The 16172-nt window shown below is 38.5% G+C and overlaps 1 pseudogene; it reads left to right on the top strand.

Annotated features, from left to right (window-relative positions):
- Positions 1–13946: 13946 nt before the first annotated feature.
- Positions 13947–14574, top strand: LOC103196736 (annotated as a pseudogene).
- The last annotated feature ends 1598 nt before the right edge of the window (positions 14575–16172 follow it).

Below are 16172 nucleotides of genomic sequence, written 5' to 3'. Positions count from 1 at the left end.
TTATATGCTAACTTCTTCTGAAATCCTGTAGCAGCTGCTTGGTTAATATAATATGTTGAAAAATATTTATGTGGTTTGTTTTCTTTTCTGTCAACCTCGGTATCTTATAAAATTTTTTTTCAAATGGCCAGTAGCTAAAGTAGTGACTTTAGTTTGACTTAATATTATGCCACATTGACAGATGAAAACTCCTTCTAAAAATGTCATTTGAGTGCTCGACTAATTTGCATTTAGCTCGAAAGCTTTTAGTGCTTTGCACATTCACATTATAAACATTTGGGTGAACATTAATACCCCAGCTAAACAAAAATGCTATTCACTCCAACCATTTCTTCCACTACATAAAAACTATAAATGATTCTCCTACCAAAAAATAAATAAATAAATAAATAAAACAGAATGCAACCCGAAAATCAATTACAGTAACTATTTAGAAACGTAAAGGAAAGGCAGTAAAAAAGTGACAAAAAATCTTTAATTGTAGGGAAAATGTGCATCTTTTTTTCCCCCAACATGTGAATAAAATGCATTTCCTTCTTTAACAATCACAGTTACAATAGATCCATGCATCTCACAGGAAAAAATTGACAATTTGATTATGACTTGTACTTTTTGCCGGGGCCATGAAAGTGGTTTATGTTTGAAATGTATCAGCTGGAAAGTACTTATTACTCATAAACGCTCTGCTATTTCACTTTCTGCAAAGTGAGCTGTTAACAGATACAATTTGAGCAGAATAGCCAGAGGAGGCCTTTTGATATGCAGAAGAGCTGACCCGCGTGCTGAGCCTTTAATTGGGTTTTTAATTTTCCAGGCCATCTGACAATATCAAACATGATCCCAGTGCTTGAAATGTTGATTGGAGGCTAAGAAGGATGTACTACAACATGGCATTATGGAGAGAAAGAGGGAAGAGCACAGGTAGAGAGGAAGACACCGAGAGCCAAATCATCCGCCCTGTGATTTTTGCTGGTTTTAGAGAATATTTCCAAACAGTTTAGCATTTCATTTTAAATGATGAACATCTGATTATTTTGTAGTTACAGTGAAGATGTTTGAAAATATTTCTAAATCATACGTCTTCAGCTACTTAGCTAAACGGCTCTGCTCAAGTGAGTCGGAAGCAGCAAAAAGCATTTTGCAATTTAGCATGTTTTCTTGGGTAAACCTACCAAGATGATGAAAGTTGTCGTGAGGAAAGACTTAATTAATTCCCTAACATAGGATGTTTTCTTGAAAAGCACCTGAATCACAATGCTTCTGTTTCTATTATGAAGTTCTCATTTTTATAGAAATTTATAGTTTTAAAAGAGTAATTTTATTGAATGTCAAGTAGGTGCTCATTGATAACTATCATGATGTTTGAAAAAGGGAACCATAAGGTTTATATTTGACATTGGACAGCTTGTTCAGCAAACATTTTTTTTTTTTTTTTTAATTTGCTCATTTCTAAGGATAAAGCAGAGAATACAATCTAATTTATCATGTTATTAGAAGTCGGTATCAGAGTGATGCAGGACTGTGGATTTAAGAAATCTGTAAATCTCTTTAATAAAGGCCTGGGAAATTATTAGTAAGAACAAATGTACAATGCCTGACAGTTACATTTCTAAAAGAAAAAAAAACACAATAATCTCATTAAAGAAATTACTGACAGCAGCTCATAGATATTAATGGTTCAGGTAACAAAGGACACACAATATCAGAAAGCAGATTATGTTTTTTCCTCCTTTAGAATTTCACTATCAATCTAACTTATTGAGCCTATCAAAAATACAAATTGGAATTTTTCACTCAACTATTCTCTTTCTCAGTAATACTAGGAAATTTAAATAAAATATATTTATGTATAATGGCCACTATAATTTAGACACAAAGAATTGTTAAACCCATTAAAAGAAAAGGTTTATATGAAAATGATATGGAATTCATAAAACAACAGCTATAAAGAATATTGCCCTAAAACCAAATAATATTTACATTCTAGGGTTTATATATATTTTGTATCTTGAAAGCTATTCAGGAAACTACTTAAATGTATGTAGTAAATTAATAGGCTCAAGTATGCGAATTTTACTTATTTATATTTTTTTCTCAGCCTCACTTCCTCTTAGTATCCTGAAAAAAGAATGAGTGAATTATTCACTTAAATAAAGATCAAGAACAGTTCAATAAACAAAGAACTTTGTTTTACTTTAAAGGGAAAAAAAAAAAAGTCATAAAATGTTATCTTTATTATCTCCCATATCATCTTACATATTTAACAGAATAGGTGATTGGGTTCAGTGTGTCTAGCCAATGTTTTCTGAGATACTTTGTACAATATGCCAAATTATAATATGGTACCTGCTGTATTACATCATACTAAATTTTTTAATGAAAAATTAAGAAAGATGGTTTTTACACTTAATCTTTAATCATTCACCTGAACCTCTTATATGTTTTAGAGTTCCAAAAGGTTCACATTTCTCTAAGATGTACTAGTTAATTATGTCAATTATAAATATATATATAAATATATATAAATTTTGAGAAAATGAAGTCACATAAACACTGCTGATTGGAGCAATGTTTCTAAACATCTTAATGCAGCTATGGAATCTTGAATTCTGGCAGAGATTTACTAGGCCCACCACCTGACAGAGACCTCAGCAGTAAGAGTCAGAACCCCAGCACTCTGAGAATTTAGATAATCCACTGATTCACACTCTTTCTTCTTTTCTCTACATTTAAATTCAAGATGAAATCTTTAAATTTCAGATGTAACTTTTTTGATGAAGGTAAATATAGGGAATTTAGGAATGCCTTACAGGTTTAGAACTAGACATCTGATGTCTTAGTATTATAATAATTTATACATCTTATGTAGATAAAAAGACTACTTCACATGTTCAGAAAAGTGTAAGATAAATAATGGCCAAAACTTTTAGTGAATTTAGCTTAGAGCTTTGACAAAGTAAAATTTCACTTGCAAGTTTCTATGATTTATAAATTAGAATACTTCAAGACATTTGAAGAGCTTTATTGATTAGCACTGGAAAAATGATAGGATTTTAATTTTTTTAGTTCTTCACATACATTCTAAAAATGCATATCTTTAATTATTTCATCTCTGTGTTGTAATTTGCTGGTACGATAAAAAAAAAAGGGCTATAAAGTGAAGTAAGGAGAAACTCTTTTCTAAAGAACCAAGCTAGAAAATAAATAAATAGATAAATATTTCTATTGCAATGGTGTAAAGAAATTTAAATAGCTTGTACATTGTACTTGGTAGAAAATGTTTTTCTTGGAAACATTTTTATATGAATCTTGTTATTGATTTTAAAATAGCATTAGTGTATTAAAAGTTTCTTGTGAAGAACCAAAATTAATTTACATGGGTAGTTACAGATATATTGAACTGGTTAAAGGATATTTATGGTTATTTTCTGGGGACCTGGGCCAGAAGAACCCTATTAATATCTAACAAGAATCATTCTACATGTAGAGGAAATCAACTCATAAGTACTATTCTTTAGTGTCCAGGAGAATAATTTAAATAACCCATGGGAACTTGTTAAACAAAAACAAAAACTAAAACTCACTGCTGCCATCAAGTAGATTTGCGACCCCTCCTTGGGTTTCCGAGGTGTTATCTCTACGGAAGTAGATTGCCCAATCTTCCTTCTGAGGAGTGGGTGGTGGGTTTGAACTACCAGTGCTCTGGTTAGCAGTCAAATGCCTTAGGCACTATGCCACCTAGGGAGGGGAAAAAGATACAGGAGAACATGGACAATAGTTTGTTCTTCCACACCATTCAGGAGATCAGATATAGCATTTACTGAGCACCAATTATGTGTTTCTGTGTTTGTTGCTGTTCTGGGTACCTAGTGCTGCTCTGACAAGAATATACCACAAATGGGATGACTTTAACAAACAGGAGTTTATTCTTACAATTTGGAGGCTTTAAGTCCACGTTTAAAGTGCCTGGCTCTAGGGGCTGGGTGAAAGCCCCTCAACCTTGGGGTCCAGCTCTGCCTCCTGCTCCTGGCCCACTGGAGCTAGAGGCATTTCTTCACTAAGACAGCTGCTGGCTGCTGAGACTGAAGCTCCAAGGTTGACAAGGAAAAAGGTACAGTCCCAATGTTACCAATCCACACGGCAGGCCATTAACTTAAGTACATTGTAAGTCCCAAGGTCAGCAGAGCATGGCAGGCTCCTGAGCAACAACACAACTACATGCAGGGTCTAAGCGTGCCATAGGCTAGAGCCCATTCCCAAGGCTTCTCCTTATATACAGGAAGCAGACCACATCCCAAAGGCAGCTACTCAGCTGCTTGTGGTAGATCCCAGCATGGAGTTGATTGTCAGTCTCATCCTGGGGAATAACTACCACCAGCAGCCCAGCCAATCAACCAGGCCCAGCCAAGTTGACACACAAACTGAACTACCACAGTTGCCTCACCAGATGTATGTTTGTTTGTTTGTTTTTAAATGGGCTTTTTTTTTTTTTTTTTTCAGAACAGCTTTAGACTTACAGAAATATTGAGAAAATGGTACAGAGAATTTCTCATACCCTAAACCCAGTTTCCCCTGTTATTAATATCTTATATTATCAAGGTACATTTGTTAAATTATTGAACTAAAATCGATCCATTATTAACTAAAGAGCACACTTTATTCTGCCCTTTTTGTATTCCAGGGTACCATGTTACTTTTAATCCTCATGTGTCCTCAGGTTCCTTTTCTCTATGACAGTTTCTGAGACTTTCCTTGTTTTTGATGACCTTGAGGAGCACTGGTAATGTATTTTGTAGCATGTTCCTATATTGGAATTTGTCTGGAATTGTTCTCATGATTGATTGGTTTTAGTCACAATCCTAATGGGTTGATAGTTTCCAATGAGAGCTGAAGAAAATTAACCAAAGCTGCACAGTTAGTAAGAGATCTGTGGGTTGCCCATGCCTATGTGCATTCAGCCACATGATTATTGAGTTTGTAGTCATCATAGTTTTGTAGTCTTATGTTTAAAGCATGTCTTATAGTTGCTTATCTCATTTATTTCTATAGGGCTTAATTTTCCCTCCATATGAGAGTGGTCTAATTACTCTATTTTGTCACAGGAAAAATTAATAGAGAGATAAAAGCACATGGATGTCCAAAATCAATCTGGATACTTAAATTTAAAAAAAAAAAAAAAAAGCTGGGTTCTTGTTTCTTTGGATGTTAAAATAACATCCTTCAACAGACTACATTATAGTGCTTTTATGGAGGCAGGTTAAAACAACTAAAACTATTTGACCATTTCCCACCCTTCTGTACCCAATTTTGAAGAAAAGCCTGATGATCTACTTCCTTATGATTAAAAATCCAAACCAAACCAGTGGTTGCAGAGTCAATTTCGACTCACAGTGACCTTATAGGACAGGGTAGAACTGGCCCATAGCGTTTCCAAGGCTATAATCTTGACAGAAGCAGACTGCTACATTTTCCTCCCATGGAGCTAGTGGATTCAAACCACTGACCTTTCAGTTACCTGCTAAGTGCTTAACCACTGAGCCAATAGAGCTCCTTTTCTGTAAGATTACCGCCATTGAAAAGCCCTGGAGCACAGTCTTACTCTGAAACAGGTGGAATCACTGTGAGCTGGAATTCACTACAAGGAGATGGAGTTTGGCTTTGGTACTGGATTGAGGAATAGACATAACCCAGAGCAGCTCTTTGTAGATACAGTGTTGTTGAAGGAAAGAACGTGTTGCCCTAATCATCACAATTGACTCAGAGCTTTTAAGTGGCCAGAGAAACAGCTTCTGGGGGGTTCAAACAAACAACTCAACAAACTCAAGTGTGTGGGGCTGGAAAAGTTTGCATGCTTTTCAGTACTTCTTTCGCCACATCTTTGCCCCAGCCCGCAAACATCCAGTGACATGAGTGTGATTCCACAGCTTGTTTTTTCATTAAACAATTGTTAATTACATGAAATCTAAGGTTCATTAAATACATATTTGTAGGAAAATGCTACTGTGTATTAAATGTTTAACAATGTCTTTGGGATCAATATCAGATGCATGGTTAAATTTTCAAGTTGGGTAAGATTTGGTTCCTATGTAATTAACTAACTTTCCTAATAAACAAAACGTTTTATATACGGAGGTGAACACAAATTGCTCACTTATTCCAATGATCATTGCTGCATAACAAACTATCCCAGAACTTAGCAGACTGAAACAGCAATACTTTGGTCACACGTCTGTAATTTGGGCAGGGGTAGGTGGCAGCAGCTTGTCTAGAAGGCAGAAATCATCTTAGAAATCATCTAAGGCCATTCATAGTTTAGCAGTTGATGCAGGGCTTCAAATAGGTGCAGGTAATGGGCAAGAGCAGCCTGGAAATCCTTTGGCATCTCTGTCTCTAGGTGTCCCCTCCACATGATCTTTCATCATAGCAGCCCAGGGCTCAAGATAGGTGGATGTCCTATGAGAGAGAGCCAAAAACCAAACCAAACTCATTGCCATGCTGTCAATTCAGATTCATGCAGAAAGCCAAAGGTAGCTTTATCATCTTTTCTTATGTAACAAGGGATGTCATTTCCACTTTATTCTATTGTTGAAAGTGAGTCACTACTAAAAGGGAGAGGAATTATATTGCATATTGTTATGAGAGGATTTAAAATATTTGCAGACTGCTAAAGTTCTAAAAGGAGTCCTGAGGGCACAATGGTTAAGTGCTATTCTGCCAACCAAAAGATTGGTGGTCTGAATCCAGTAGCTACTCTACAGGAGAAAAGACTGTGGATCTGTGCCCATAAAGATATCAGCCTAGGAGACCCTGGGAGGCAGTTCTACTCTGTCCAATATGGTCACTATAAGTTAAAATTGACTCTTCACCACACAACAACACGTTTGCTAAACAGCAGCTCTGTATCCATGAAAACACTTAGTATTGAATTAAAACTAAAGGGTTTCTTTTGTTTTATGTAATCAAACTTTCATACTAGGTACAAAACTTAGCCAATACATAGGTAATATTAAGTTCTCTTCAAAAGAAATAATAACTGCCTCTGTATGATGGCAATTCTCAGGGGGAAAAAAAGTAAAAGCCAGTGATATCTATCTAACAACAATATTTACATAGTTAAAAAAAAAAAAAACCTCACTGCCATTGAGTCAGTCTTGATTCATAGTGACCTCTCCTTGGGTTTCTGAGGCAGTATCTCTACAGAATTAGATTGCCCAGTCTTCTTTCCAAAGAGTGGCTGGTGGCTTTGAACTGCCAGCCTTCTGGTTAGCAGTCAGATGCCTTAGGCACTATGCCAGCATAGCTCCTATTTACACAGTAGCTATATCTATTTCCATGTAGTCACTAACACATTTCATGTATTTCATCTCATTTAATCCTTCTTACAAATCTATAAGGTAGTTACTTATATTATTCCTCTATTGGAGGTTCAGATGAGTTAAGAAATATTCCCAAACTCCAAAAGCTAGCAGAGGGCACAGATTTTTAACAATTACCTCTTATTCCAGACACCAAGGGCCTAATAGCCACACATATGCTCCTAACCTACAAAAATCACAACTGTCTAGATATTCTGGATGCTGAACTTCTCCACATTATTTATCTCAACATTTTATCTTTAATAAATATCTTCAATATTTATCCTCTTTATTAATATGGAATTTGAAACAAATTTGTACTAATTTGTTATTTTGTATCTCAAAATTTTGTTCATATTTTAAATATGAATATTAGTATTCATCTTCAAATTTATAAACCAAATCAAGTAAAATTCATAGTCAACCCTATCTTCCCAGCTTATAAGTCATTAAAGCAACACTAGAGATCTCTCAAAAGCGCTCCGGTGGCACAGTGCCTAAGGCATTTGGCTGCTAACCAGAAGATTGGCAGTTCAAACCCACCAGCTGCTCTGTGGAAGGAAGATGGGGCAATCTTCCATAAAGATTTACCACCTTGGACTCCAGTGGGGGTCCTGTTAGTTGGAATTGGCCTGATGGCAGTGGGTTTTCCTTTATTTATTTATTTATTTTTTTTCTGGTTTAGAGATCTTTCCTAGTCTTTCCAACTCTTAATGCTGAGTCAGAATTGACTCAATAGCAGTGGGCTTGGTTCTGCTTTAAAGATCTCTCAGAAAAGCTCAATAAATTTAGGTAATCATAGATTCTGTGTATCTTCTGACAGTGGGAAATAATGCACCTTGTCTGCTACATGTGACCCCCATTTATCCTGGGAGTAGACCCTGGAATTTTGAAAGAATATGTGAAACTTGCTTTGAAATGAGTATCTTCACCGTTAAATGTATTCTTTTGTCTGTTCTGCATGATGTTTGTCAAAATGTCTGAATGACTTCACAGCTTATTTTTACATATTCCTCTTTCATGTGATGAAAGTAGATGTGATGTAAGCAATAAAGAGGGAAAAACTTTCAGGGAAATGCACTCTCTCCCATCCCAGCATACTAATCATGTTAGCAGTAAAATGCCTTTCCATTCAGAATTGTTGCAGTCTCCATCTAGGGGGGTAGAGGAGAGAATTGAGCATTTCCAGAGACTTCCACTGTGACGCAAAGGCAGCGGTGCTGCTTGCTCAGTTCTCTAATTGCATCATGGGCCAGCCTGGCGTATGAAGAAATAAAGGTCTTAGTTCACTAGTGCTGCTATAACAGAAATACCACAAGTGGATGGCTTCATAAAGAGAAATTTATTCTCTTACATTTAGGAGGCTGAAGTCCAACCCCAGAGTGCCAGCTCTAGGGGTAGACTTTATCTCTGTGTCTCTTGTTCCCAGGAGGGTCCTAGCACAAGGACCCTGGCTCCAAAGGGCATGTTCCACTCCTGGCTCCTCTTTCTTTGTGACAGAAGGTTCCATCTGTCTGCTCCCTTCTTTCTCCTTTTATCTCTTATAAGATAAAAGGTTCTGCAGGCCACACCTCAAGGAAACGTCCCTTACATTGGAATAGGGCTGTGAAGGGACTAAGGGTATTGAAACCCACCTTTATTCTTTATTCCTCTTATACCTGATTGGCTTATCATATCATATTACATCATGGGGTATCATTAAATATCTGCTATGTTCATTATTAGGAGCTCTGGTAGCATAGTGCCTAAGGCACTTGACTTCTAACCAGAAGCCTGGTGGTTCAAATCCACCAGCCACTCCTCGGAAGGAAGGTTGGGCAATCTTACTTCCGTAGTGATATGCCTCGGAAACCCAAGGAGGGGTAGCTATGAGTTGGGGCCGACTTGATGGCAAATAACAACATAACAACATGTTCATTATTGCATAACTTCTAAACCACTAAGAATAATGATCCAGCCAAGCTGATACAAATTTTGGAAGGACAAAATTCTATCCATGACAAAGGGTGTCAGTTGAGGTACACATTGCCATTGAGACAATTCTAACTTAAAGCAACCTTATAGCACAGAGTAGAATTGCCCCATAGGATTCCCAAGACTGTAATCTTTACAGAAGCAGACTGCCACATCTTTCTTCCAAGGAGTGACTGGTGGGTTCAAATCACTGAACTTTCACTTAGCAGCTGTGTTCCTAACCACTGTGCCACCAGGAATCCTTGAGGTCAAGGATCTCGTCAGGTGAGATGGAGATGAAGTAATCAGTCTGGAGTAAGGAACAAGGGGAATGGAGGTGGCTGAATAAAGAGCAATAAAGTAGGGCAGAGTCCCAGAAATGGAAACCATTTGTAGTCTAGCATGTAAGAACTCACCTTATTTCTATTTATCTCCCTGATGCTCCAAACTACTCACTACAGGCTCAACATTTTAATTCAGAAACATATAATGGCCAAAATTATATCCTTGGTATCATTCTAGAGACTGGGATACTGGTGGGTTAGATGTCTTCTTACTATGTCATCCGTGTATCCTAGAATCAAATAATCCATGACTGTCAATGATGAAGGTGCTTAGTGTATTCACTCAGTAAACTATATGGAATTCTTAAAATGTGTAAGGTTCTAGATCTGACATCAATTACAATTTAACTTTTGGATTCTAGGTGAGGCAGATAAATACATAAATAATAGTCCAATAGGTAAGATAACAATGCACTGGGACTGAGGCTCTTCAGAAGTGAAATGGGTTTTGGAGGATGAAGAGGAAGTTCTCTGGCAGAAAAGATACCCATTAGACGGATTTCAGCATGGGGAGCAGCACAGAGAACATTTCACACTGGACTGTGGTTAGTCTACATTAGACATCTTTGCTCTTCAGCACTTTAAAGAAGTTTTTTTTGCAGCAGATTTGCCCAAAGCAATGTGTCATCTGATTTCTTGATTACAGCTTCCATAGGTGTTGATTGTGGAACCAAGTAATAGGAAATCTTTGACAACTTCAATGTTTTTTCCATTTATCGCTATGCTGTTTATTGGCCCAGTTGTGAGGATTTTCTTTTTCTTTATGTTGAGGTGTGATCCATACTGCAGACTGTAGTCTTCTATCAGTAAGTGCTTCAAGTAATCTTCATATTCAGCAAGCATAGTTATGTCATCTGCACATCTCAGGTTGTTATTGATCTTCCTCCAATCCTGATGCCACGTTCTTCTTCAAATAGTCCAGCTTCTTGGAGTATTTGCTCAACATACAGATTGAATAAGGATGGTGAAAGGATACAACCCTGATGTACTCCCTTCCTGATTTTAAACCATGAAGTATCCCCCTTGTTCTATTAGAATGACAGCCTCCTGGTTTATGTACAGGTTCCTCATGAGCTCAGTTAATTGTTCCATTCTTCTCAATATTACCCATAATTTGTTATGTTCCACACAGTTGAATGTTTTTGCATAGTCAATAAAACACAAGTAAACTTCTTTCTGGTATTCTTTGCTTTCAGCCAAGATCAATCTGACATCAGCAGTGATATCCCTCGTTCCACGTTCTCTTTTGAATCTAGCTTGCATGTCTGAAGTTCCCTGTCAATATACTGCCGCAACCGTTTTTGAATTATCACCAGTAAGATTTTACTTGCATGTGATACTAATGATATTGTTTGATAATTTCCACATTCTATTGGAGCATCTTTCTTTGGAATGGGTACAAACATGGATCTCTTCCAATCAGTTGGCCAGGTGGGTGCCTTCCAAATTTCTTGTCATAGATGGGCAAGTGCCTCCAGAGCAGCATCCATTTGTTGTAACATCTCAAAGGCTATTCTGTCAATTCCTGGAGCCTTGTATTTGTCTAATTCCTTCAGTGCAGCTTGGACTTCTTCCTTTGGTACCATTGGTTCTTAATCATATTCCACTTCCTGAAATAGATGAACATCGACCGAGTTTTTTTGGTACAGTGACTATGTATTCCGTCCATCTTGTTTTGATGTTTCCTGAATCATTCAATATTTTGCCCACAGAATCTTTTAATATTGCAATTCGAGTCTTGAATTTTTTCTTCATTTCTTTCAGCTTGAAAAATGCCACGCATGTTCTTTTCTTCTGGTTTTCTAACTCCAGGTTTTTGTACATTTCCTTATAATAATTGGCTTTGTCTTTTTGAACTGCTCTTTGAAATCTTCTGTTCAGCTCTTTTGTCATTTATTCCATTTGCTTTAGCTACCCTCTGCTCAAGAGTAAGTTTCAGAGTTTCTGCTGACATCCATTTTTATATGTTCTTCCTTTCCTGTCCTTTTAATGACATTTTGTTTTCTCCATGTATAATGTTCTTGATGTCATCCCATAATTCGTCTGGTTTTCTGTCATTGGTGTTCAATGCATGAAATCTATTCTTCAGATGATGTCTAAATTCAGGTGAAATATAATCAAGGTCATATTTTGGCTCTCTTGGACTTGTTTTAATTGTCTTCAACTTGAACTTGCATATAAAAAGTTGATGGTCTGTTCCACAAACAGCTCCTGGCCTTGTTTTGGCTGAAGATATTGAGCTTCTCCATCGTATCTTTCCACAGATATAGTGGATCTGATTCTTGTGTATCCTATCTCATGAAGTCCATGTGTATAGCTACTGTCTATGTGGTTGAAAAAATGTGTTTGCAATGAATAAGTCATTGGTCTTGAAAAATTCTATCATGCAATCTCTGGTGTCATTTCTATCACCAATGTCATATTTTCTACTAGTAGTGATTCTTCTTTGTTTCACACTTTTGATTTCCAGTCACCAGTAATAATCAAAACATCTTGATTGTATGTTTGGTTAATTTCAGATTGCAGATGTTGGTAAAAAAAATCTTCAATTCCCTAGTCTTTGCCTTTGATGGTTGGTATATAAATTTTAAAAACAGTAGTATTAACTGGTCTTCTTTGTAGGTGTATGGATATTGTCCTATCACTGATAGCATTGTACTTCAGGATAGATCTTGAAATATTTTTTGTGGAGATGAATGTCATGCTATTCTTCTTCAATTTGCCATCCCTGGCATAGTAGATCATATGGTTATTTGATTCCAAATGACCAAAACCAGTCCATTTCAGTTCACTAATGCCAAGGATATTGATCTTCATGCATTCGATTTAATTTTTGACAACTTCAAATTTTCCTAGACTCATACTTCATACATTCCACATTCCAATTATTAATGAATGTTTGCAGCTGTTTCTTTCTATTTTGAGTTGTGCCACATCAGCAAAAGGAGAGCCCAAAAGCTTTACTCCATTCACATCAGTAAGGTCCACTCTACTTTGAGGAAGCAGCTCTTCCTCAGTGATATTCTGAGTGCCTGCTGACCTGAGGAGCTCATTTTCTGGCACTATGTAGGGCAATGTTTCAAGGCTATTCATATTGTTTTCCTGTAATATACCAGACAGTATTTCACTGCTATTCATAAGGTTTTCACTGGCCAATTCTTTGAGAAGTGGATGCCCCCTTCCTTTCTACAAGTCTGTCTTAGTCTGGAAGCCCCACTGAAATCTGTCCACCATGTATGACCCTGCTGGTATTTGAAACACCAGTGGCAACACACAAGCTGGTATTTGAAACACCTCACAGCAACACACAAGCCACCACAGTACAATAAACCGACAGACAAGTGGTGGAGGGAAAGATATAAAACTTTCATTACCCTCAGGCTATATTATTATCTTTGTACAGTCAGAAATAGTGTTTCCAGCCTCTGAATTCTTAAACAGCCATCATATGACCAAACAACTGTGGAGTGAACCTCATTCTGCTGTTGTCAATGTTGTGTCTTGAGTTAAGGCATTAACTTCTCTAAGTCCCAATTTTTCTCATCCATTTTACCAATAGGTAAAACAAGCTAATAATATCTACTTCACAGGTTCATTGTATGATTTAAATGAAAGCATTGTTGTTGTTGCCATTTAAACTTTATTATCAAGTGTACATTACTATGAGATAGTGTACGATTTTCAAAAGTGTGAAGTAAAAACAACAACAAGCAGGGTTTAAGTCCTCACAAGGCCACATATGCAATATGTGCTTAGGAACAAGTCCCCAAATTGAACGTTTATCAGTTTGTCTATGTTGTTGTTGTTGTTGTGTGCCGTCGAGTCGGACCCGACCCATAGCGACCCCTCCTTGGGTTTCCGAGGCAGTATCACTACGGAAGTAGATTGCCCCATCTTCCTTTCAAGGAGCGGCTGGTGGGTTTGAAACCCCAGCCTTCTGGTTAGCAGTCAAGTGCCTTAGCAACTATGCTACCAGAGCTCCCAGTTTATCTATAGAACTGGGATAAAAATATTCTCCACATTATGTAGTTATGAGAAGGATCAACTAGGTGATATATGTGACAGCTGCTTGAAATATATAATACTCTATGGATCTGACTCGACAGTATTGAGTTGGGCAGCCAGGGCGAGAGGAACCGTGGGCGTGGTGTTTGGTGGACTTCCAAGGCAGCGGGGAGCGGAGCGAGGTCCTTGGGTCCTCGCCGGGGCCGCAGCGGCTGCTTTTGGGCACCCACGCCCGGGCCAGCAGCCAGAGGAGCGTGCCAGGGGAACCCGCCCCCCACCAGCCGCAGGCATGAACTCCAACATGGAGAACCTACCCCCCCATCATCCGCCTGGTTTACAAAGAGGTGACCACGCTGACTGCCCACCCTCCAGCTGGCATCAAGGTCTTTCCAAACGAGGAGGACCTCACCGCCCTGCAGGTCACCATCGAGGGCCCTGAGGGCACCCCTATGCTGGCGGGGCCTGTTCCATATGAAGCTTCTGCTGGGGAAGGTCTTCCTCGACCCCCCCACCCCGACCCCCCAAGGGCTACTTCCTGACCAAGATCTTCCACCCCAACGTGGGTGCCAACGGCGAGATCTGTGGCACCGTGCTCAAGAGAGACTGGACGGCGGAACTGGCATCCGCCACATGCTGCTGACCATCAAGTGTTTGCTGATTCACCCCAACCCCGAGTCTGCGCTCAACGAGGAGGCGGGCCGCCAGCTCCTGGAGGACTACGAGGAGTATGCGGCCCGCGCGCGCCTACTCACCGAGATCTGTGGCAGCGCCCCAGCCACTGCCACCGCCGCCTAGCGCTCGGCCTCCGGAGGCCCCGGCGGGGCGGACCGGCCCCTGGCCAAGAAGCACGCGGGCGAGCGCGAGAAGAACCTGGCGGCGAAGAAAAAGACAAGAAGCGGGCCCTGCGGTGGCTGTAGTGGACCTTCCCACCCCCTCCCGCACCCTGACACGTCCCTCTGCTCCGTCTAAGTTATTTAAATTATGGTGGGGGCGGCGTGGGGGGGCACCTGGGCCTGGACTTGTTTTTCTAAATAAAGTTGGAAAAGCAAAAAAAAAAAAAAAGAAGAGCAGTTAAGGGTGAGTCAGGCTTGTATTGCCTGTCATCTATTATTGGCCAACTGGTGTGGGAGCAAGTGGTGCCCCTCAGTAGGTGGGGTTGCAGGAGGTGCAGATATGGTTGGGTTGTGTAAACACAGTTGCCATCTCCCCCTCAGACCGAAAAAGAAAAAAAAAAAACCCACCAACATGGTACAAATAAGAGGACAAAAAACACACACCACATAAGTACACATGTACAATCCCCAAAAATAAAAATGAAAAAAAAAAAAAAAGGAAAGGCATAAATGAGAAGAAATGTTTAAAGAAATACTTTTAAAAGACAAAAGAAATATAAATAGAAAAAGAGGGAGAAAACTAATATCTGGGGCAAGGAGAATAAGAGAAAAGAGCTAGAGTAAAAGAGTAATAGTAGTGAGTTTGTTTTTTTTTTTCTTTATGCAGCTATTAGTTATTATTTTTTAAACCACTATGATCATTCTGTATCCTATCAAAGTATTTATGTGCATGCTTAGAACATATATGAAATTGTAAGAAACTTGAGGGTAAGATGAGGCTTTAATCATGCTTATTCTCACATAGAATAAATGAGATGTGTAAGACCAGTGCATTTCTTATCAAAGCAGCACTGCGTTCGGCAGTCTGTGCTCAGGCAGGGCTGTTTTCCATAAACACAGCAAGTTTTCTCTGTCTGGGCATTGTTACCTATGTGGTAGTATGGGTGAAAGACTAGCTTATCTCTTACATGTATTTTAGTCTCAAACATCTGAATCATTAGAAGAAAATTCTTTTGCCATTGCTCATCCTTATCAGTACAGCTCTTCCTCTGATTTTTATAATCACAATTTCCCACGTTGCTATAGTTGCAAGCCTCATCTCACAATGTTCCCCTCCAGTATCTAACCCTGTAATGTACCAGTGTTTCCTTTTACATTATAACTTACTGGAAAAATTCAATTTTCACATCTGTCTGGTGGATTTTGACTGATACTTTGCCCTCCCTCCCTCGATGTTACTGAGAATTCCATGCATGTAAAACTGAATAGTGCAGAATGAAAACCAAATGTTAAACTTTATCTCATATAATATAAGGAGGTTTTTTTTTTCCTACTACACAATTATTTTTAGAAGCTATTTTTATCACTCAATACTTCTAAAAATTTTTTTTTTTGCATCAGCTAGATGAACAATTACTACTTAAATGGCCGCACTTCTGAATCTCCCTTAATGGATTAATCATGTTATATATTGGATGCACAATCTGTCTTTTTTTTTTTTTTCCCCCTCACTGGCTTGTTTTCACCAAATGCTGCCTATTTCTATCCAGAATTTAGGCATTAAAGCCTACAAGTGGTGCCTAATCCAAACACACTTCTTCCATTTGAAAAATAAGCAATATGGTTTTGCCATGAGTAAAGGGCCAGCCAGCTTTATGGCAGCTAATAACAAGTGCAGCACA

The sequence above is a fragment of the Orycteropus afer genome, unplaced genomic scaffold (assembly GCF_000298275.1).
Source record: "Orycteropus afer afer isolate SDZICR_OR568_19922 unplaced genomic scaffold, OryAfe1.0 scaffold00068, whole genome shotgun sequence".
Classification (NCBI taxonomy): Eukaryota; Metazoa; Chordata; class Mammalia; order Tubulidentata; family Orycteropodidae; genus Orycteropus; species Orycteropus afer.
Note: the sequence above shows the minus strand (reverse complement) of the source record. Positions and strands in the feature narration are given on the sequence as shown.